Consider the following 22,533-nt stretch of genomic DNA (forward strand, 5'->3'; position numbering starts at 1 on the left):
GTGACGAATATGTAGTGCAAACGAGAGCAGCCAACGACAGCATACAGGTCGCAGTGGTGGGTAGTATATGGGGCTTTGGTGATAAAATGGATGGCACTGTGATAGACTACATCCAATTTGCTGAGTAGAGTGTTGGAGGCTATTTTGTAAATGACATCGCCGGAGTCAAGGATCGGTAGGATAGTTAGTTTTACGAGGGTATGTTTGGCAGCATGAGTAAAGGAGGCTTTGTTGCGAAATAGGAAGCTGATTCTAAATTTAATTTTGGATTGGAGATGCTTAAATGTGAGCCTGGAAGGAGAATTTACAGTCTAACCAGACACCTAGGTATTTGTGGTTGTCCACATACTCTAAGTCAGAACAGTCCAGAGTAGGGATGCTAGTCGGGCGGGAGGGTGCAGGTAGCAATCTATTGAAGAGCATGCACTTAGTTTTACTAGCATTGAGAAGCAGTTGGAGGCCATGGAAGGAGTGTTGTATGGCGTTGAAGCTCGTTTGGAGGTTTGTTAGCATAGTGTCCAAAGAAGGGCCAGATGTCTACAGAATGGTGTCGTCTGCATAGAGGTGGATCAGAGAATCACCAGCAGCAAGAGCTATATCATTGATATATACAGAGAAAAGAGTCGGCCTGAGAATTGAACCCTGTGGCACCCCCATAGAACGTGTCAGAGGTCCGCACAACAGGCCCTCCGATTTGACACACTGAACTCTATCTGAGAAGTAGTTGGTGAACCAGGCGGGGCAGTCATCTGAGAAGCCAAGGCTATTGAGTCTGCCGATAAGAATGCGGTGATTGACAGAGTCGAAAGCCTTGGCCAGATCAATGAAGACGCTGAACAGTACTGTCTTTTATCAATGCCGGTTATGATATCGTTTAGGACCTTGAGCGTGGCTGAGGTGCACCCACAACTGGCTCGGAAACCAGATTGCATAGTGGAGAAGGTACAGTGGGATTCGAAATGGTCTGTGATCTGTTTGTTAACTTGGCTTTCAAAGACTTTAGAAAAGGCAGGGCAGGATGGATATAGTAGTTTGGGTCTAGAGTGTCTCCCCCGTTGAAGAGGGGGATGACCGCGACAGCTTTCCAATCTTTGGGGATCTCAGACGATATGAAAGAGGTTGAATAGGCTAGTAATAGGGGTTGCAACAATTTTGGCAGATCATTTTAGAAAGAGAGGATCCAGATTGTCTAGCCAAGCCGATTTGTAGGGATCCAGATTTTGCAGCTCTTTCACAACATCAGCTGTCTGGATTTGGGTGAAGGAGAGGCAGGGGGGCTTGGGCAAGTTGCTGCAGGGGGTGCTGAGATGTTGGCCGGGGTAGGGGTAGCCAGGTGGAAAGCATGGCCAGCCATAGAAAAATGCTTATTGAAATGATCGATTATCGTAGATTTATCGGTGGTGACAGTGTTTCCTATCCTCAGTGCAGTGGGCAGCTGGTAGGAGATGCTCTTATTCCCCATGGACTTTACAGTGTACCAAAACGTTTTGGAATTAGTGCTATAGGAAGCAAATTTCTGTTTGAAAAAGCTAGCCTTAGCTTTCCAAACTGACTGAGTATATTGGTTCCTGACTTCCCTGAAAAGTTGCATATCGTCGGGGATATTCGATGCTCATGCGGAACGCCACAGGATGTTTTTGTGCTGGTCAAGGGCAGTCAAGTCTGGAGTCAACCAAGGGCTATATCTGTTCTTAGTTCTACATTTTTTGAATGGGGCATGGTTATTTAAGATGGAGAGGAAAGCACTTTTGAAGAGCAACCAGGCATCCTCTACTGATGGGATGAGGTCAATATCATTCCAGGATACCCAGTCCATGTAGATTAGAAAGGCCTGCTCACTGAAGTGTTTTAGGGAGCGTTTCACTGTAAGATCTACACCTGTTGTATTCGGTGCACGTGACAAATAAACTTTGATTTGATTTGACAGTGATGAGGGGTGGTCGTTTGACCGCGGACCCATGACGCATGCAGGCAATGAGGCAGTGATCGCTGAGATCCTTGTTGAAGACAGTAGAGGTGTATTTAGAGGGCAAGTTGGTCAGGATGATATCTAAGAGGGTGCCCATGGTTATGGATTTAGGGTTGGACCTGGTAGGTTCCTTGATAATTTGTGTGAGATTGAGGGCATTTAGCTTAGATTGTAGGACAGCCGGGGTGTTAAGCATGTCCCAGTTTAGGTCACCTAACAGTACGAACTCTGAAGATAGATGGGGGGTGATCAATTCACATATGGTGTCCAGGGCACAGCTGGGGGCTGAAGGGGGTGTATAACAAGCGGCAACGGTGCGAGACTTGTTTCTGGAAAGGTGGATTTTTAAAAGTATAAACTCAAATTGTTTGGGCACAGACCTGGATAGTATGACAGAACTCTGCAGGCTCTCTCTGCAGTAGATTGCAACTCCGCTCACTTTGGCAGTTCTATCTTGTCGGAAAATGTTATAGTTAGGGATGGAAGTTTCCGTTTTTGGTTGCCTTCCTAAGCCAGGATTCAGACCCGGCTAGGACATCTGGGTTGGCGGAGTGTGCTAAAGCAGTGAATAAAACAAACTTAGGGAGAAGGCTTCTAATGTTAACATGCATGAAACCAAGGCTTTTACCGTAACGGAAGTCAAAAAATGAGAGCGCCTCGGGAATGGGAGTGATGCTGGGGGCTGCAGGGCCTGGGTTAACCTCTACATCACCAGAGGAACAGAGGAGGAGTAGGATACGGTTACAGCTAAAAGCTATAAGAACTGGTCGTCTAGTGCATTCGAAACAGAGAGTAAAAGGAGCAGATTTCTGGGCGCGGAAGAATAGATTCAAGGCAAAAATGTACAGACAAGGGTATGGTAGGATGTGAGTACAGTGGAGGTAAACCTAGGCATTGAGTGACGATGAGATAGGTTTTGTCTCTAGAGGCACCATTTAAGCCAGGTGAGGTCACCGCATGTGTGGGAGGTGGAACAAAAGGACTAGCTAAGGCATATTGAGGAAGGCTGGAGGCTCTACAGTGAAATAAGACAATAATCACTAACCAAAACAGCAATAGACAAGGCATATTGACATTAAGGAAAGGCATGTGTAGCCGAGTGATCATAGGGTCCAGTGAGTAGCTAGGCGAGCTGGAAACACGGCGATTCAGACAGCTAGCAGGCTGGGGCTAGCAGCAGGCTAGCAGATGGGCATCCGGGGGACGTTGCAACGGAAGAGCCTGTTGAAACACCCTCAGATGGCTAAGTCGGTAGACCAGTCATGATGGGTCGGCGAGGCTCCGTGTCGGCAGTAAAGGGTCCAGGTCAATTGGTAAAAGAGGTACTGTAGCACAGGAATTGGCTGATGGATCTCTTCGGCTAGCCGGGAGATGGGCCTAGCTCAAGGCTAGCACTTCCAATCAGGAAGTGGGAAATCTGAGGTTTGTAGTTTTTCAAGTCATTGCCTATCGAATATACAGTGTCTATGGGATCATATTGCACTTCCTAAAGCTTCCACTGGATGTCAACAGTCTTTAGAACCTTGTTTTAGGCTTCTACTGGGAAGGGGGAGCGAATGAGAGCTGTTTGAGTCAGGTGTCTGGCAGAATGTCATGAGCTAAATCATGAGCGCGGCCGTTAGAGGTAGCTGCGTTCCTTTTCATTTCTAAAGACAAAGGAATTGTCCGGTTGAAACATTATTAAAGATTTATGATAAAAACATCCTAAAGATTGATTCTATACATCGTTTGACATGTTTCTACGAACTGTAATATAACTTTTTAAACTTTTCATCGGAACTAAGCGATTGTGCATTGAGCATTTGGATTACTGGGCTAAACGCGTGAACAAAAAGGAGGTATTTGGACATAAATTATGGACTTTATTGAACAAAACAAACATTTATTGTGGAACTGGGATTCCTGGGAGTGCATTCCAATCAAGATCATCAAAGGTAAGTGAATATTTATAGCTCTATTTCTGACTTTTCTGACACCTCTCCTTCTTTGGAAAATGGCTGTGTTTTTTTCGGTGGCTAGGTGCAGACCTAACATAATTGCAAGGTGTGCTATCGCCGTAAAGCCTTTTTGAAATCGGACACAGCGGTTGCATTAAGGAGAAGTTTATCTATAATTCCATGCATAACACTTGTATCTTTTATCAATGTTTTATGAGTATTTCTGTCATTTAATGTGGCTCTCTGCACTTTCACCGGATGTTTGTTTGAGACAATGCATTTCTGAACATAACACACCAATTTCAAATGAGGTTTGGACATAAAGATTAATTTTATCGAACAAAACACATTTATTGTGTAACATGAAGTCCTGTCAGTGGCATCTGATGAAGATCTTTGAAATTGTTGCATGTTGTGTTTCTAGTTTTGATCATCTAAAAACTCAGCACAAAAAGATACGTCCTCTCAATGTCAACTGCGTTTATTTTCAGCAAACTTAACATGTGTAAATATTTGTATGAACATAACAAGATTCAACAACTGAGACATAAATTGAACAATTTCCACAGACATGTGACTAACAGAAATGGAATAATGTGTCACTGAACAAAGAGGGGGGGGGGTCAAAATCAAAAGTAACAGTCAGTATCTGGTATGGCCACTAGCTGCATTAAGTACTGCAGTGCATCTCCTCCTCATGGAATACCCCAGATTTGCCAGTTCTTGCTGTGAGATGTTACTCCACTCTTCCACCAAGGCACCTGCAAGTTCCCGGACATTTCTGGGGGGAATGGCCCTAGCCCTCACCCGCCGATCCAACAGGTCCCAGACGTGCTCAATGGGATTGAGATCCGGTCTCTTCGCTGGCCATGGCAGAACACTGACATTCCTGTCATGCAGGAAATCACACACAGAATGAGCAGTATGGCTGATGGCATTGTCACGCTGGAGGGTCATGTCAATGTTAGCCTGCAGGAAGGGTACCACATGAGGGAGGATGATGTCTTCCCTGTAACGCACAGCGTGCAATGACAACAAGCTTAGTACAATGATGCTGTGACACACTGCCCCAGACCATGACGGACCCTCCACCTCCAAATCGAACTCGCTCCAGAGCACAGGCATCGGTGTAACGCTCATTCCTTCGAAGATAAACACGAATCCGACCATCACCCCTGGTGAGACAAAACCGCAACTCGTCAGTAAAGAGCACTTTTGTCAGTCCTGTCTTGTCCAGCAACGGTGGGTTTGTGGCCATTGGCAAAGTTGTTGCCGTTGATGTCTGGTGAAGACCTGCCTTACAACAAGCTCTCAGTCCAGCCTGTCTCAGCCTATTGGGACAGTCTGAGCACTGATGGAGGGATTGTACTTTCCTGGTGTAAGTCGGGCAGTTGTTGCCATCCTGTACCTGTCCCGCAGGTGTGATGTTTGGATGTTCCGATCCTTTGCAGGTGTTGTTACACGTGGTCTGCCACTGCGAGGACGATCAGCTGTCTGTCCTGTCTACCTGTAGTGCTGTTATTGTGGGGGTCGAATCGACCTGTTCTGAATATGCCCCCCCCCCGCCTTTGAACAGGCACATTCGGCATATCTGCTCTGAACACACACAAACAAATAAAACGCGCACAAGCCGCTCGACATTGACCCCGGACCTTACACTGGCTATTTATTTATATCCTGCGCTTGAGTCGGGGCAGTGCAGTAGAGTGGTTTCCAAACTGGGCCCCCGCGTCACCCGTTTACCTTGCTCACCACTAGCGTCGACACACACACTCACACACACGCAGGGTTCTAAAGTGCGACCATTTTGGTCTCAGACGCTCCATTGATATTTTGCTGTGCGATCTGACCAGTTATTTTGGGAGCACCAGCACTACCTGTAAAAAAAGAACCATCCCGATAATAATTGTTGTAACGACAGGCTTCACTCTGCAGTTGTTTCTGGGTGCCCTACAGAAAAAAAGCGAGCGCAAATTTGTTCAATCCAAATAATAATTAACGTTATTAAAGAATGCATCAGTGATATGTATTTCTTACAACTTTCAGAAGACATAATGGCATGGGAATGCCTGTGTACTACTTTGTGTAGCCAGTTGGCGATACTGATACAGTCCTTTCTAAAGGCATTCCCATGCAACTTTCCAAATTAAAATGTTAACTGCAAAGTAGTCTTACCTGGTAGAATGATATGATACATATCACGATGATTTGTATCAAAAGGTCTTTTTTTTAGCAAACTGCAGTTGCACATGCAGTACAGAAAAACACCACCATGGCAAACACCAGTCTCTTGCTGTGCACTAAACCTCCAAAATATTTTGGGGATTTTCTTCCCCAGACCTCATCATGCTGTGGTTTAAGCATGGTTGTGGACTTAGAACATACATTTTTTATATATAAAGTACATTCGGAAAGTATTCAGACCGCTTCACTTTATCCACATTTGGTTACATTACAGTTGTTTTCCCCCCCATCAATCTACACACAATACCTCATGATGACAAAGCAAAAACAGGTAAATCTATTAAACATAAAAAACTGAAATATCACATTTACATAAGTATTCAGACCCTTTACTCGGGACTTTGTTGAAGTACCTTTGGCAGTGATTACAGCCTTGAGTCTTCTTGTAGGTGGACGCTACAAGCTTGGCACACCTGTATTTGGGGAGTTTCTCCCATTCTTCTCTGCAGATCCTCTCAAGCTCTGTCAGTTTAATGGGGAGCGTCGTTGAACAGCTATTTCCAGGTCTCTCTAGAGATGTTACACAAACAACAAGTGTGCGGTTAAATTGGCAAAAAACACACACATTTCTCTCCACAGGGCCATAGGGTGAGACAGGGATGCAGCTTAAGCCCCACCCTCTTTAATATATTGATCAATGAATTGGTGAGGGCACTAAACAGTCTGCAGCACCCGACCTCACCCTACTAGAATCTGAAGTCAAATGTCTACTGTTTGAGGATGATCTGGTGCTTCTGTCACCAACTAAGGAGGGCCTACAGCAGCACCTAGATCTTCTGCACAGATTCTTTCAGACCTGGGCCCTGACAGTAAATCTCAGTAAGACAAAAATAATGGTGTTCCAAACAAAGGTCAAGTTGCCAGGACCACAAATACAAATTCCATCTAGACACCGTTGCCCTAGAGCACACAAAAAACGATACATACCTCTGCCTAAACATCAGCGTCACAGGTAACTCCCACGAAGCTGTGAATGAGCTGAGAGACAAGGCAAGAACGGCCTTCTATGCCATCAAAAGGAACATAAAATTCGACATACCAATTAGGATCTGGCTAAAAATACTTGAATCAGTTATAGAACCCATTGGCCTTTATGGTTGTGAGGTCTGGGGTTAACCAAGAATTCACAAAATGGGACAAACACCAAATTGAGACTCTGCATGCAGAATTCTGCAAAAAATATTCTCTGCATACAACTTAAAACACCAAATAATGCATCCAGAGCAGAATCAGGCCGATACGGACTAATTATCAAAATCCAGAAAAGAGCTGTTTAATTCCACAACCACCTAAAAGGAAGCCAAACCTTCCATAACAAAGCCATCACCTACATAGAGATGAACCTGGAGAAGATTCCCCTAAGCAAGCTGGTCCTGGGGCTCTGTTCAAAAACACAAACAGAACCCACAGAGACCCAGGACAGCAACATAACCAAATCATGAGAAAACAAAAAGTAATTACTTGACACATTGGAAAGAATTAACAAAAGAACTGAGCAAACTAGAATGCTATTTGGCCCTAAAGAGAGAGTACACAGTGGCAGAATACCTGACCACTGTGACTGACCCAAAACGTAAGGAAAACTTTGACTATGTACAGACTCAGTGAGCATAACCATGCTATTGCGAAAGGCCACTGTAGGCAGACCTGGCTCTCAAGAGAAGACAGGCTATGTGCCTACTGCCCACAAAATGAGCTGGAAACTGATCTGCACTTCCTAACCTCCTGCCCAATGTATGACCATATTAGAAACACATATTTCCCTCAGATTAAACAGATCCACAAAGAATTCGAAAACAAACCCAATGTTGATAAACTCTCATATCTACTGGGTGAAATACCACAGTGTGCCATCACAGCAGCAAAGTTTGTGACCTGTTGCCACAAGGGCAACCAGTGAAGAACCAACACCATTGTAAATACAACCCATATTTATGTTTATTTATTTTCCCTTTTGTACTTTAACTATTTCCACATCGTTGCAACACTGTATATAGACATAATGACATTCGAAATGTCTTTATTATTTTGTGACTTCTGTGAGTGTAATATTTACTGTTCAGTTTTATTTTTTATTTTCCTTTACTTGCTTTGGCAATGTTAACGTATGTTTCCCATGCCAATAAAGCCCTTGAATTGAATTGTTAAATCGGGTTCAAGTCTGGGCTCTGGCTGGGCCACTCAAGGACATTCAGAGACTTGTCCCCTGAAACCACTCCTACATTGTCTTGGCTGTGTACTACCTGTTGGAAGGTGAACCATCACCCCAGTCTGAGGTCTTGAGCACTCTAGAGCAGGTTTTCATCAAGGATCTCTCTGTACTTTGCTCCATTCATCTTTCCCTCGATCCTGACTAGTCTCCCAGTCCCTGCTGCTGGAAAAACATCCCCACAGCATGATGCTGCCACCACCATGCTTCACCGTAGGGATGATGCCATGTTTCCTCCAGACGTGATGCTTGGCATTCAGGCCAAAGAGTTCAATCTTGTTTTCATCAGACCAGAGAATCTTGTTTCCCATGGTGTGAGAGTCCTTTAATATGCCTTTTGGAAAAATCCAAGCAGGCTGTCATGTGCCTTTTACTAAGGGGTGGCTTCTGTCTGGCCACTCTACCATAAAAGCCTGATTGAAGCTCTTAAAGAGACAGTGTAAAATGTTAAATATAATGCATCTCAATAGGTAGTGCTTTTACACAATATAGAAACCTAAAATTCCACAAATGACTTTGTAATTTCCATGACAGGTTTTTGTATCAACATTTCAGCTTTGTACAATTAACAAATGTATTTACAGGGTTAGATATGAGTTTCTAGAGCACAACATGTGCTTCAAAAGTATCTAGAATTCATATAGCTCAATATGCTAGGCTATATCTCAATCAATACTTTGTTAATCTGGTGCGTTTAGATTAGATGTTTTACGCTTGACTTTAAATTGGGAGCACCAGTGGTATCATTGAGCCCTGCACACACGTTTTCAGTTGTGTTTTCCGGCATATTGTTGGGCTATTCATAGTTTGAAACTCGCTGACATATCAAACAGAAACATTACCTTCATAATCGGTGTCATCACCACACAATAGCATAATGATAATTATTATGGACGACCAGAATGTCGACAGAATTGAGCGGTTTCCGGCTGCTATCTAACCCGAGCCGTGGGTGTAGCGACAGCAGGAGAAGCGAAGCAAGAGGCAGCGGGATAAGGCAGGCTACGAGCCTTTTGGAAATAACCTCTAGCTTTCTCTTTCTTTAAGTTTGTACATTACTCAAATCTGGAGCTGTAAGTAAAGATCGGTTAACTTTGCGATGGCAACGCACTCCCTTTGGACTTGTTTGGTTGCAACTGTAGGTTTACTCTGGGGTGTGACAGTACTGGGTAAGTGTTTAAATTGATAGGTTTTTCTCACGGTCAGGAACACTGCTCTTGGCAGTTGCACCTCTCGATGTAGACTATTCATCAGTGGTGTAAAGTACTTTAGTAAAAATAGTTTAAAGTACTACTTACGTAGTTTTTTGGGGTATCTGTACTTTACTTTTTTGTATGTAGTTCTGTCCTTGTCTATACATGTTATGTATTATATCAAGTTTCATGTTTTGTGTGGACTCCAGGAAGTGTAGTTGCTACTTTCGCGACAGCATTTTATTTATTTGTATCATTACGACACGCATGTTGTTTCTTTTGTTCCTGCGAGGCAGGTGGCATTTTCTTTTTATAGGCGCTGCGAAAACGTTTTAAACATTGTTACAACTTTTGGTGTTAAAGGTGCTACATGGTCAATTTGATGTCTGCATTGGCCATGCAGGATTAATGGTGATATGGCCTCTGCAGAAGTTAAGGCATTCATACTTCTTGCGCTTCGCGGAGCAGTGCAGAGCTGTTGTGAAGGAAGTGAGTTTGTGTTTATAGAGGACATCGGAGGAGCTGAGGGAGCCCTCGGCAATGTTACACATTTTGAGAGACGCATGGCTATGCGTTACGGAGCTCAATTTGGCCTCTGCGTGCCTCTGGAGGCTTCGCAATTGTCACACAATCCATATGGCGCCTCCGAACATATTTTCGGATCAAGCATAAACGGTCTCTTATAGAGTTTACACATCAAATAAACTGCACCACACCACTAGTGATTCAGGATTCATCTCTATAGCCATCCAGCTAATTACGGGCTAAACAAAATGACAAGACCTTCTGAAATGTTGGAGTCCGTTTCCGGATGCTTGACACAGGAGCTCAGCCAAGATGGCACGATGTAAAAAGGCTGCACCGTTTTCTCACCCGAGTCTCCTCATTGACCCACAGCGAAATGATCCTACAGTTAGGCTATTGTTTATATGTGTATTTCACACTACGTTGAGGTCAAAATCAGAGTATAATGCTTGTATGGATGTCAACCCCCAACACATGTTAATGTCATCGTCATTAATCAACTGCATTACAGTTAAACTACTTTGACTACCACCACCCACTTCTGTATGCTAGCTATGCGACCCGTTTATACGAATAGAGCCAACTTCTAAATGTTATACAGCGAAAACAGTCAAATGTATCCAAATCCTATTTTGGTGACCACATTGTGGACCTGTTACAATACATCAATCATGACATATTTGACAAATATCTGCTTTGTTAGATCAGATTAGTTGAATGTGCGCCAATCCAGCGTTCTTCTATGCCATGTTCTGCATTCCATTGACTTTTTTACCACATCTATCCCCATAACCTCCAGATCTCTTTCCAGGAGTTCAAACTCATTATCGTGTCTTTGAAATCCCTACACAAGGTATCATAAAGATGTTTTTATTTGTGAACCTGTTCGTCAGGGTTCTCCATGTTTGTTGTGAAGGAAGTGAGTTTGTGTTTATACAGGATATACCTCCCCCACCTACTGAACACTAATCATGTCAATGCAGATCTATGCAGAGACCTCCTCACTGTTAAAACATCTGGGAGGCGCATGGCATCGCCACCGCAAGCCTCTGAAGGCTCCGCAATTGCTTCACACCCTCCATATGGAGCTTCTGATCCACATGGCCAGATCAAGCATAAATGGGCTTTTATGGTTGACACAGGGTGGCTCTAGCCTTGCGGGCGCCCTAAGTGAGATTTGGTTGGGGAGGATTTCGAACTTGTACCTTGTGTATTTATATCTAACTCTCAACTCCTAGCTGCAAGGGGCCCTAAGCGACTGCTTATGCCTGGAGCCAGCCGTGGGTTGACATGCCTAGATGTTAATCATGTAAATTGAAAATGGTTCATTGGGTGCTTTTAGCAAATCGGTCACTGATTATTCAAGTTCCTTTGGCCTTTCAAGTGTTGAATCCTTTGAAATAGTATGCTTTATAGTCCCTATGGGTTATATGCCACCCATATTTCATAATATCATGGTTTCCTTCCTTCCTTCCGCAGTGAGTTGTAATGAGGAATCTAAGCTGAAATGGGACCTGTTCAGAGGCTACAACAAGAGTATTCGTCCAGCAGCGCACCCCACAGACAAGGTGGAGGTGCAGGTCAAGCTGATTCTCACCAACCTCATCTCCCTGGTGAGACAGACCACACCTGCAGCAGCATAACAATACAACACACATACATTAGATGCCAGTACAAAAATGTATGTACTGTAAGTCACTCTGGATAAGAGCTTCTGCTAAATGACTCAAATGTAAAACCAAACATATTACACACATCACACTGCTGCACCCCAACAACACAATACACATTCTGTATGGATGACCTATACTGTCGGGGTGGCAGGGTAGCCTAGTGGTAAGAGCGTTGGACTAGTAACCGGAAGGTTGCAAGTTCAAATCCCCGAGCTGACATATCTGTCGTTCTGCCCCTGAACAGGCAGTTAACCCACTGTTCCTAGGCTGTCATTGAAAATAATAATTTGTTCTTAAGTGACATGCCTAGTTCAATAAAGTTCTGCACTTCCACCATGCAGGGTGCACTACAGTACTATCACATATCAAACTGAAATAGACAAATGTCTTCATCAGACAATCATATTATCTCCTCTGAAAAGGAAAAGACTCTCACAACTAATGTCTGGGTTGTGAGTGATTCTCTCACCAATCTTATCAATTCATTTATCATTTGTTTCTTCCACACTTTGACTAGATTCTGTTTTTTTCCTTTCTCCTACTTTGAGTTTTTTTCATCTCAATGCTCTCTTCTCCGTCACTCGTCTGTTTTCTCCTCTGTTCCTCTCCCTCTCTCATCTCTCCTCCTCCCACAGCAATGGAATGATATTCGCCTAGCCTGGAACACCTCTGTGTATTTTGGCATGGAAGTTATTCGTGTGCCTTACAACACAGTATGGCTCCCTGAGATCATCCTTGAGAACAAGTGAGCCAGTAGAGGGCTTTCATATTTTTCCTCATTCTGATTTCCCCCCCTTTTGTGGCTCTGTTTTGCTTTGTTTTGAGCAATGGACTCTTGAACTCTTCTCATCGCACCCTACCCTTTCCTTCCACCTACTTTCTTCCCCTCCTCTCTTCCCCCTCTGCAGCATTGATGGCAAGTTTGATGTGGCCTACTATGCCAATGTCTTAATCTACTCCAGTGGCTACATGTACTGGCTGCCTCCAGCGATCTACCACAGCACGTATAGAGATCACCTACTTCCCCTTTGACTACCAGTACTGCACCGTAGTCTTCAGGTCCCAGAGATACAGTGCAAATGAGTTTGAAATCATACTGGCTGTTGACGCAGAGACCAACAAGCCTATTGAGTGGGTGGACATTGATCCTGAGGCCTTCACTGCCAATACACACTAATGTTGCAACATCTTGTTTTTATGATTTTCCAAATCAAATGGTATTTGTCACATGCGCCGAATACAACGGGTGTAGACCTTACCGTGAAATGCTTACTTACAAGCCCTTAATTAACCAACAATGCAGTTATGAAAATATTTACTAAAGTACATTTAAAAAATATATGTGTGTGTGTGTGTGTGTGTGTGTGTGTGTGTTTGTGGTGGTAAATAGGATAGTCTTGAACTGTTTATTTTCCAGTGATTGCACGTTGGCCAATAGAACGGATGGTAGAGGCGTGTTACCCACTCACCGATGAATTCTCACAAGGCACCCTGATCTGCGCCCCATGTATCTCCTTATTTTCTTCATGCGAATGACTAGGATTTGGGCCTTTATATATCCTTCACGTCAGATTATATAGCATTATATCCTTCACGTCAGACTCATTAAAGAAAAAATATTTGTCTAGTTCGAGGTGAGTAATCGCTGTTCTGATATCCAGAAGCTCTTTTCGGTCATAAGAGACGGTAGCGTCAACAAATAAGTTACAAACAATGCAGAAAAACACACAAAATAGCACAATTGGTTAGGAGCCTGTAAAACGGCAAGCATCTCCTCAGGCACCATTCTTTAAATAAATTCTATTTCAAAATCTACCTCCCCCTAATAGTTTCCCACCACTACTCAGGTCCTGCATGTGTGACACAAATACTGAATATACAACTTTGTAGTTTCTCAAAAGCAATATGTATGACTCCAACACCATAAAGTTTGCTGAGGAGATGATGGTGGTAGGGCTGATCGGCGACGAGGCTGCCTATAGGGAGAATGTCAGAGACCTGGCAGTGTGGTGCCAGGACAACAACCTCTTCCTCAATGTCAGCAAGACAAAGGAGCTGATTGTGGAATACAGGAAAGGAGGTGAGAACACGCCCCCATCCACATTGGGGCTGTAGAGGAGCGGGTTGAAAGCTTCAAGTTCTTCGGTGTCCACATCACTAAGGAATTATCATGGTCCACTCATCAACACGGTCGTGAAGAGGGCATGACCATGCTTCTTCCCCCTCAGGAGGCTAAAAAGATTTGGCATGGGCCCTCAGATCCTCAGTTCTACAGCTACACCATTGAATGGCTGCTTCACCACTTGGTATGGTAACTGCTTGGCTTCTGATCTCAAGGCACTACAGAAGTTAGTGCATATGGCCCAGTATATCACTGGGGCCAAGCACCCTGCCATCCAGGACCTCTATACCAGGCGGTGTCAGAGGAAGGCCCAAAAAATTGTCAGACTCCTTCCAACCAAGCCGCAGACTGTTCTCTCTTCTACTGCATGACAAGCGGTACCAGTGCACCAAGTCTGGAACCAACAGAATCTAAACAGCTTCTAACCCCAAGCCATTAGACTGGTAATCAAATGGCTACCCTGACTACCTGTGTTGACTCTTTTTTTGCACTAACTCTCTTGCAGTGACTACGCACACATATTGGATTCTACCCACACACTAACCCATACTTACGCTGAGATCCCAACACACACACACACACACACACGCATACTGACGCAACACACATTCACACTCACCAAGTACGCTGCTGCTACTGTTTTATTTATCCTGTTGCCTAGTCACTTTACCTATATGTACATACCTACCTCAATTACCCCGTACACGGACTCGGGACTGGTACTCCATGTATAGAGCCATGTTATATTTACTCTTTATTGTTATTCACTGTGTATTTATTCCTCATGTCACTTTATATTTGACATTATTTTTCTAATCTGAAGTACATGGTTGGAAAAGGACCTGTAAATTAGCATTTCATTGTTAGTTGTGGTGGAATTATTCTAATCAAAGAGACTTAGATTTCCTCAAAACAATTGAACTTCATTATTTAATGACTGCAGTAATGGAATGTTAACAATCACCCAATGGTGTAGTGTTAAAGCCCAAATAAACAGGATTCGGTTTCAACTATTTATAGTCTTCCTGAGTGCTTGTGACAAGGAACAGAAATTATACAAAGGTACATTGTGCTCTCATGCAACATACATCAAGATTTACATGGCGCTAAATATCTGTCTAGTTCATTTACTACTTGTTTATACAGAAATACTAATGCAACCTAGAATACTACATCCTTAAATAAACTGGACATTGGTTCTCCCTGTTACCAATAGACAGACACTAATCATGGAATGGAATGCAGTCTTTAGGTTCTCACCAAGCCATCGTAAATCTGAGGATTCTCTCTTCACACAGACATATGAGAGAACCCTATTCTGTTGCCTCTAGAAAAAAGACAATGTTTTAATATAGGAATACATTCTAATGTAAAAGTAATGTGATTAACTCAATGTTGTAATTCTACGACATTGTCTAAACCTGTTGACGAAGCATGTGACATAACATTTGATTTGATTAACAGTTATCTGTAAACAATTGACAACCCATCAACAGGTCAAATCCTAATGAAATGGCCTCTATTGATCCCAGTGTGTCTGTTTCCACCCTGTTAGAGAACGGTGAGTGGGCCATAAAGCACAGGCCAGCCAGGAAGCTGATCAACTCACGCTACACTCCTGATGACCTGGAGTACCAGGAGATCTCCTTCAACCTGGTCATCCAGAGAGAACCTCTATTCTACATCATCAACATCATCCTGCCCTGCTCACTCATCTCCTCCCTGGTCGTCCTGGCCTACCTCCTACCTGCATAGGGTAGGTTGCAACACTGCTGCTGATTGGTCAGTGGTGTAACTTAATTAAGGATACAGGAAGATGATATAGTATGCCATCAACAACTGATGTTAGCAGTTGTTCTGTTAGTGTTACAAGTGTTTTTTTCCAATATTGACTATTAAATCAAATGATTTATATTTAAAGCAGCAATCAGCAGTTGAAACAATAAAGTGTCCTCCCTGCCCCCTTTTCAGTAAAAAGCTGAGGGACGGGGCTAGAGAAATATATAACCACTCAAATTCATAAAACAGAGCTATGGATGCAAGGACTGACCATCCATGGTATCAGACTTATAGTTAATGTTCTGAGGTTATGTGGTGTTTACATTTACTTTTGTTTACAAACATTGAAGTAAAACAAGTTTATTTTGGATTCTGATTGGGTACAAATGCTTATGAGGCATCAATAAGTTATTCAAGAATCAATGGTTACATATCATTAATTTATGAGTCCACAAATGGATGTAGCAACTGCAGATGGCCCCTTTATGCTCTAACATAGATTTCATGGTTCTGAGTTTCAAACTAGAGAATGCACTGTATATTGTCGGATTAAAATTGGATTCTGTTTGCTAGATTAAATTGACCACAAGAAACCCAAACAGATAATGTGACTAAAACAACTTCAAACCTTGCTTAGGCTACATTTGTTTACGATCACATCTCTTTATTCTGCTTGGGAATAAATAGGCCTACTTGGGATCAGATTTCCAAAATGTTTACCCCTTGGAGCTGATTTGGAGCTGGAGCTGTCCAACAAAAGTTTGTTTTGCTCAGAACACTTGGTGGGCCAAATAAAACCATCTGTATATTATGTCTGTTGTCATCTGATGATTATGGGAAAAGCACTGCACTCCCGTCTGTACCCCTCTGATTCTCTGTTGTCCTCTTCATAGATGGGGGACAGAAGTTGACTGTCCATCTCTGTCCTGCTGGCTCAGACTGTCTTCCTATTTCTTATTGCTCAGAAGGTCCCTGAGACATCTCTCAATGTTCCACTCATTAGCAAGTGAGTTAGAATGTACCTAGGTGTGTTTGTATGAGGATTCTGTGTGAGAGACTCCATATAATAGTCACTGCATTCCTTTCTCAGCTTCAAATTGATGCCCTCATTAATGGGATTCTTCAGTCTCTTTCTTACTGCCTTCCTCCATACATTTATGTAACTCCATAAGAGAGCCAAATCCCCTCTACATCAACATCGGTCTGTTCTTCTCTTCCAGGTACCTGATCTTCGTCATGTCTGTGACCACACTCATCGCCACCAACCAAATCGTGGTGCTCAACATCTCCCTCTGCAGTCCCAATACCCACACCATGTCCCACACACCATGTCCCACACAGCACGTATGTATACATTGAAAAGCAAAATGATTTGTTTAACCACAAATGGGTGCTAAGTGGCATAACAAAATCCAGGTCCAGTACTTGTGTGGGTTTGAAAGTTAAATACTTTATTGCGTAGGCCAAGTCATGATTAAAATACAGTGCATTCGGAAAGTATTCAGACCCTGTAACTTTTTCCACATTATACATTTATGGATTTTCTCCACAATGACAAAGCAAAACAGGTTTTTAGATTTCTTTGCCAATTTATTAAAAATAAAAACAAATACCTGATTTACATAAGTATTCAGACCCGAAATTGAGCTCAGGTGCATCCTGTTTCCATTGACCATTTGGAAAGGCATACACCTTTCTATATAAGATCCTTATAGCTCCAAGACAGGATTGTGACGAGGCACAGACTGGGGAAGGGTACCAAAAAATGGCTGCAGCATTGAAGAACACAGTGGCCTCCATCATTCTTAAATGGAAGAAGTTTGAAACCACCAAGACTTTTCCTACAGCTGGCCGCCTGGCCAAACTGAGCAATCCGGGGAGAAGGGCCTTGGTCAGGGAGGTGACCGAGAACCCAATGGTCACTCTGACAGAGCTCTGTGGAGATGGGAGAACCTTTCAGAAGGGCAACCATCTCTGCAGCACTCCACCAATCAGGCCTTTATGGTAGAGTGGCCAGACGGACGCCACTCCTCAGTAAAAGGCATATGACAGCCCGCTTGGAGTTTCCCAAAAGGCACCTAAAGGACTCTCAGAACATGAGAAAAAAGATTCTCTGGTCTGATGAAACCAAGATTGAACTCTTTGGCCTGAATGCCAAGCATCACATCTAGAGGAAACCTGACACCATCCCTACGGTGAAGCATGATAATGGTAGCATCATGCTGTGAGGATGCTATTCAGCGGCAGGGAGACCAGTCCGGATCGAGGGAAAGTTGAACGGAGCAAAGTACAGAGATCCTTAATGAAAACATGCTCTAAAGCGCTCAGGACCTCAGACTGGGGTGAAGGTTCACCTTCCAACAGGACAACGACCCTAAGCACACAGTCAAGGCAACGCAGGAGTGGCTTCGGGACAAGTCTCTGAATGTCCTTGAGTGGCCCAGCCAGAGCCCTGACTTGAACCTGATCGAACATCTCTAGAGAGACCTGAAAATAGCTGTGCAGCGGCGCACCCCATCCAACCTGACCAAGCTTTTGTGGCTCTGCAGAGAAGAATGTGAGAAACTTCCCAAGTAAAGGTGTACCAAGCTTGTAGTGTCAACCTACAAGAAGACTCAAGGTTGTAATGGCTGCCAAAGGGGCTTCAAAGTACTAAAGGGTCTGAATACTTATTTAAATGTGATATTTCAGTTATTTTTTTAGTCTAAAAATCTTTTTGCGTTGTCATTATGGGGTAGTGTTTGTAGATTGAGGGGAAAAAATGTTATCGGAGTCGGAATACTTTCTGAATGCACTGTACACCAACGCATATCGGCTAACAGTTGTTTGTTCACCCGTACCCAATTGCTAATAACCACCCGCAAACGCCTACTATGTGATAAAGTGAAAATCTTTCATCCGCAACCAACCCTAACCACAAATATAGAAAATGCTCTGTCCAGTCAGATGGCAGAATAATTTTTTAACAGGCCTTTTTAGATTGGCATATGTTTCTGATAATAAGTTTCTACATTTTGGTAGGCTATTTGTTAATCCACTTGTCTATTATTAGATACAGGTGGCTTCTCTTCTGTACTTTGACCTAGAAGAGTAAATATACCCCATGCTCACCAGAATAAATTGATAGAATGAATGCTTCAAATCAGTTGACATGGCAAAGCTCTCTTTCATCTCTGCTTCTCTCATGTGGCAAAGACATGTATTATTAGGGGCCAGGGAGGAGATGCAATAAAAAAAAAAAATCTGTTTAAGGAAATGAAAAGCTGTTAAAACAACCCAACATGGTTGAAATACTATCAGCTTTTATGATTCTTATAAAGATAGCACCTTTACAGACTGTTCTGGTCCTTCTATTCATTTTCACCTCCATTTCACAGCTTTTCTCTTACTGAATTAAACTCTGATATTGTCCCTTTAGCCTCAGTGCTTCAATGTTAACTTTAAGCCTAAATTCCCAAAAGCATTTAGCAATTGCCGTGTTATTAGCACGCTACAGTTGGGCCCTAAAGCTTCGGGTAAATACTAACGTCAGATAGAACAACCTTAGTGTCGCCTATAGATATGAATTGCACAAGAATTATACTTTTTTTTGCCTTGTTTTTTCTTTATTCAATACTATAACGAACCGATATGACATAAGATCCTACTTTGTCAGAATGAATTTGACTTTTGTTTTAATCCACCTTTCCTCTCCCCTGTTTAGCTCTTCCTGGAGCTTGTTCCTCAATTCCTGGGCACGGCCCCTCTGGTGGATAATGCAGAGGCGGGAGTGAGGGAGCGACGGCGTAGCTCGTTCTTCGGCCTGGTGCAGAGAGCGGAGGAGTATGTGCTGAAACAACCACACAGCGAGATGATGATTGACAAACAGAGAGAGGCATGGCCTCACACGATCATTTGGTAAGATTAGAGATACCGGTAGGGAGGGAAGGAAGGATAGCGCATGGGGGGGGGTATACAACATTTGTTTTGGTGTTATGGAACCCAGAAACAGTAGTGCCAAACAACATTTGACACAGGTACGTACACAGATGGGGCTCTACCTGTACAGAGCACATGCCCCTTTGCCCTTCCAGTCTCCAAAGTGCCCTTTTCAGTGGTGTTATAATTTCCCCCCAAATGTTTATTTTTAAAAATAAATGTTCTGTCGTGGTTGTTCTGAACCTACAAGTCAAGTCCTCATTAAATGATCATCTATGCTTCAGAACCAACAAGTTGCGCATCTCAATTGTTGACCAATGACTTCATCAATGTTGGAGCATAAAGAAGGGCATGCTAGTGGTGCACGCGTCAGCTGTTTGTTCACCGGCACCCGCCCACAATTGCTAATAACACATCTGCAACCACCCAACTATGTGTAATAAAGTGGAAATCTGAGAACCGACCCTAACCCGCAAATATAGAAAATGCATGGGAGGCTAGAGATGGCAGAATATTTTGGGGGAAGATCTTTTTGCCTGATTTTAGATATGTTTCTGCTTATAATTTCCAACATTTTTGGGAGGCTATTTGTTAGTCAACTTGTCTATAATTAGATACAGATGGCTTCTTCTGTCATTATGTTGCCTGAAGAGTAAATAAACCCTTGCTCACCAGAATGTTATAAATCGATAGAATGAATGCTTCAATCTAGTTGACTTCGGTAAAGTTATCTCTGTCATCTCTGCTTCTTTCGTGGAGCAAAGAAGTTTAGAGATCTGGGAGAAAATGCAATAACTCAAATCAGGAAAGATTTTCTGTGCAACATTTCCAAATGACATCAGTTTACCCGGTTGTAAGGGAAGCTGTGAAAACGACCCAACATTTTTCTGATAAGATTTCATTTCAGCTTGGATGCATATATTGTGATTGAAATACTATCAGCTTTTATGATGCTGATAAAGATAGGTACTGTTTATAGGTGCTAACTGTGCATTCACATTCTCTAAAGATGAAAAATATTTAGTTTCTATTTAACCCTTCTGAACAGTAGGTTTCAGTTCCCTAAACATGAACTGTTTCTGCCCGTTCCCAAATGCATTTGGCGATTGGCGTGTTGGCTATTTGGCACGTGTACCGTTAGGCCCTAAAGTTTAGGCTTATGCACGAATGCAGATAGCCTAAAATAATGAAAGAAAAACCTCAATCTAGTTTAAGATGTATACATTGCACAATAATTATACATTTATGGTTTTAAGGTATTGCCTTTATTCAACCTGCCCGCGACCAACCCGCCATTGGCCATTTGGCCAACCCGCAAATTACATTGGGTCAGTAAGTATTGCTTTTATCTGGGGATGTAGGTCAGGTTTTGGATCAGTTTCATTTCAATTCATTCTGCTCAGGCCCATATTCACAAAGTGTGCTGATCTAGGATCATGCTCTTTTTGATAAAATAAATTATTATGATTTTAAAAGGCCTACACTGTATTCAAGTGAGACACTTTGAATACAGGCCCATGATGAGCTGAGGGTTAAGAAATACTGATAGAACCGTGTGGGTTATTGTCTCCCCACTTCTGGCTCACCGTTAACTGTCCCATAGGAAATGGAGAGTTGGGTATTGATCGGGAAGATGATTGACAAGGTGTGTGTCTGGGTGGCCATGGCCCTCTTCTCCATCGGAAAAGTGCCGCCATATTCCTCACGGGACATTTTAACTCAGTCCCAGAGTTTCCATTTCCTGGGGAAAACAAACGATACCTCTCCAGTTAGGAGGACAAGGCAACGCCCCTTCTTGGTCACAGATTATATGAATCATCATCGTCTTTATATCATTGAGACTTAAGTTGTCTTGCTAATTTCTTCACTTACAGTGCATTCGGAAAGTATTCAGACCCCTTGACTTTTTCCATGTTTTGTTATATTACAGCCTTATTCTAAATGTCTTATAGATCCCCCCTCAATCTACACACAATACCCCATAATGACAAAGCAGAAACAGGTTTTTAGAAATTTGTATTTAACCTTTATTTAAAATATCACATTTACATAAGTATTCATACCCTTTAGTCATTACTTTGTTGAAGCACCTTTGGCAGCGATTACAGCCTTGAGTCTTGTTGGGTATGACGCTACAAGCTTGGCACACCTGTATTTGGGGAGTTTCTCCCATTCTTCTCTGCAGATCCTTGAAATCTCTGTCAGGTTGGGATGGGGAGCGTTGCTGCAGAGCTATTTTCAGGTCTCTCCAAAGATGTTCGATCGGGTTCAAGTCCAGGCTCTGGCTGGGCCAATCAAGGACATTCAGAGACTTGTCCCGAAGCCACTCCTGCGTTGCCTTGGCTGCGTGCTTAGGGTCATTGTCCTTTTCGAAGGTTGAACCTTCGCCCCAGTCTGAGGTCCTGAGTGTTCTGGAGCAGGTGTTCATCAAGGATCTCTGTACTTTGCGCCATTCATCTTTCCCTCAATTCTGACTAGTCTCCCAGTCCCTGCCATTGAAAAACATCCTCACAGCATGATGCTGCCACCACCATGCTTCAACGTAGGGATGGTGCCAGGTTTCTTCCAGACGTGATGCTTGGCATCCAGGCCAAAGAGTTATCTTGTTTTACACCAGACCAGAGAATCTTGTTTCTCATGGTCTGAGAGTCCTTTAGGTGTCCTTTGGCAAACTCCAAGCGGGCTGTCATGTGCCTTTCATTGAGGAGTGGCTTCTGTCTGGCCACTCTACCATAAAGGCCTGATTGGTAGAGTGCTGCAGAGAGTTGTTCTTCTGGAAGGGTCTCCAATCTCCACAGAGGAACTCTGGAGCTCTGTCAGTGACCATTGGGTTCTTGGTCACCTCCTTGGCGAAGGCCCTTCTCCTCTGATTGCTCAGTTTGGCCCGGCAGCCAGCTCTAGGAAGAGTCTTGGTGGTTCCAAACTTCTGGAGGCCACTGTGTTCTTGGGGACCTTCAATGTTGC

General features: G+C 43.2%; 1 pseudogene; it reads left to right on the forward strand.

Annotated features, from left to right (window-relative positions):
* Window positions 1-8,901: 8,901 nt before the first annotated feature.
* LOC112228634 lies at window positions 8,902-21,523 on the forward strand (annotated as a pseudogene).
* The last annotated feature ends 1,010 nt before the right edge of the window (window positions 21,524-22,533 follow it).

Source organism: Oncorhynchus tshawytscha, linkage group LG30 (genome assembly GCF_018296145.1).
Source record: "Oncorhynchus tshawytscha isolate Ot180627B linkage group LG30, Otsh_v2.0, whole genome shotgun sequence".
Taxonomy (NCBI): domain Eukaryota; kingdom Metazoa; phylum Chordata; class Actinopteri; order Salmoniformes; family Salmonidae; genus Oncorhynchus; species Oncorhynchus tshawytscha.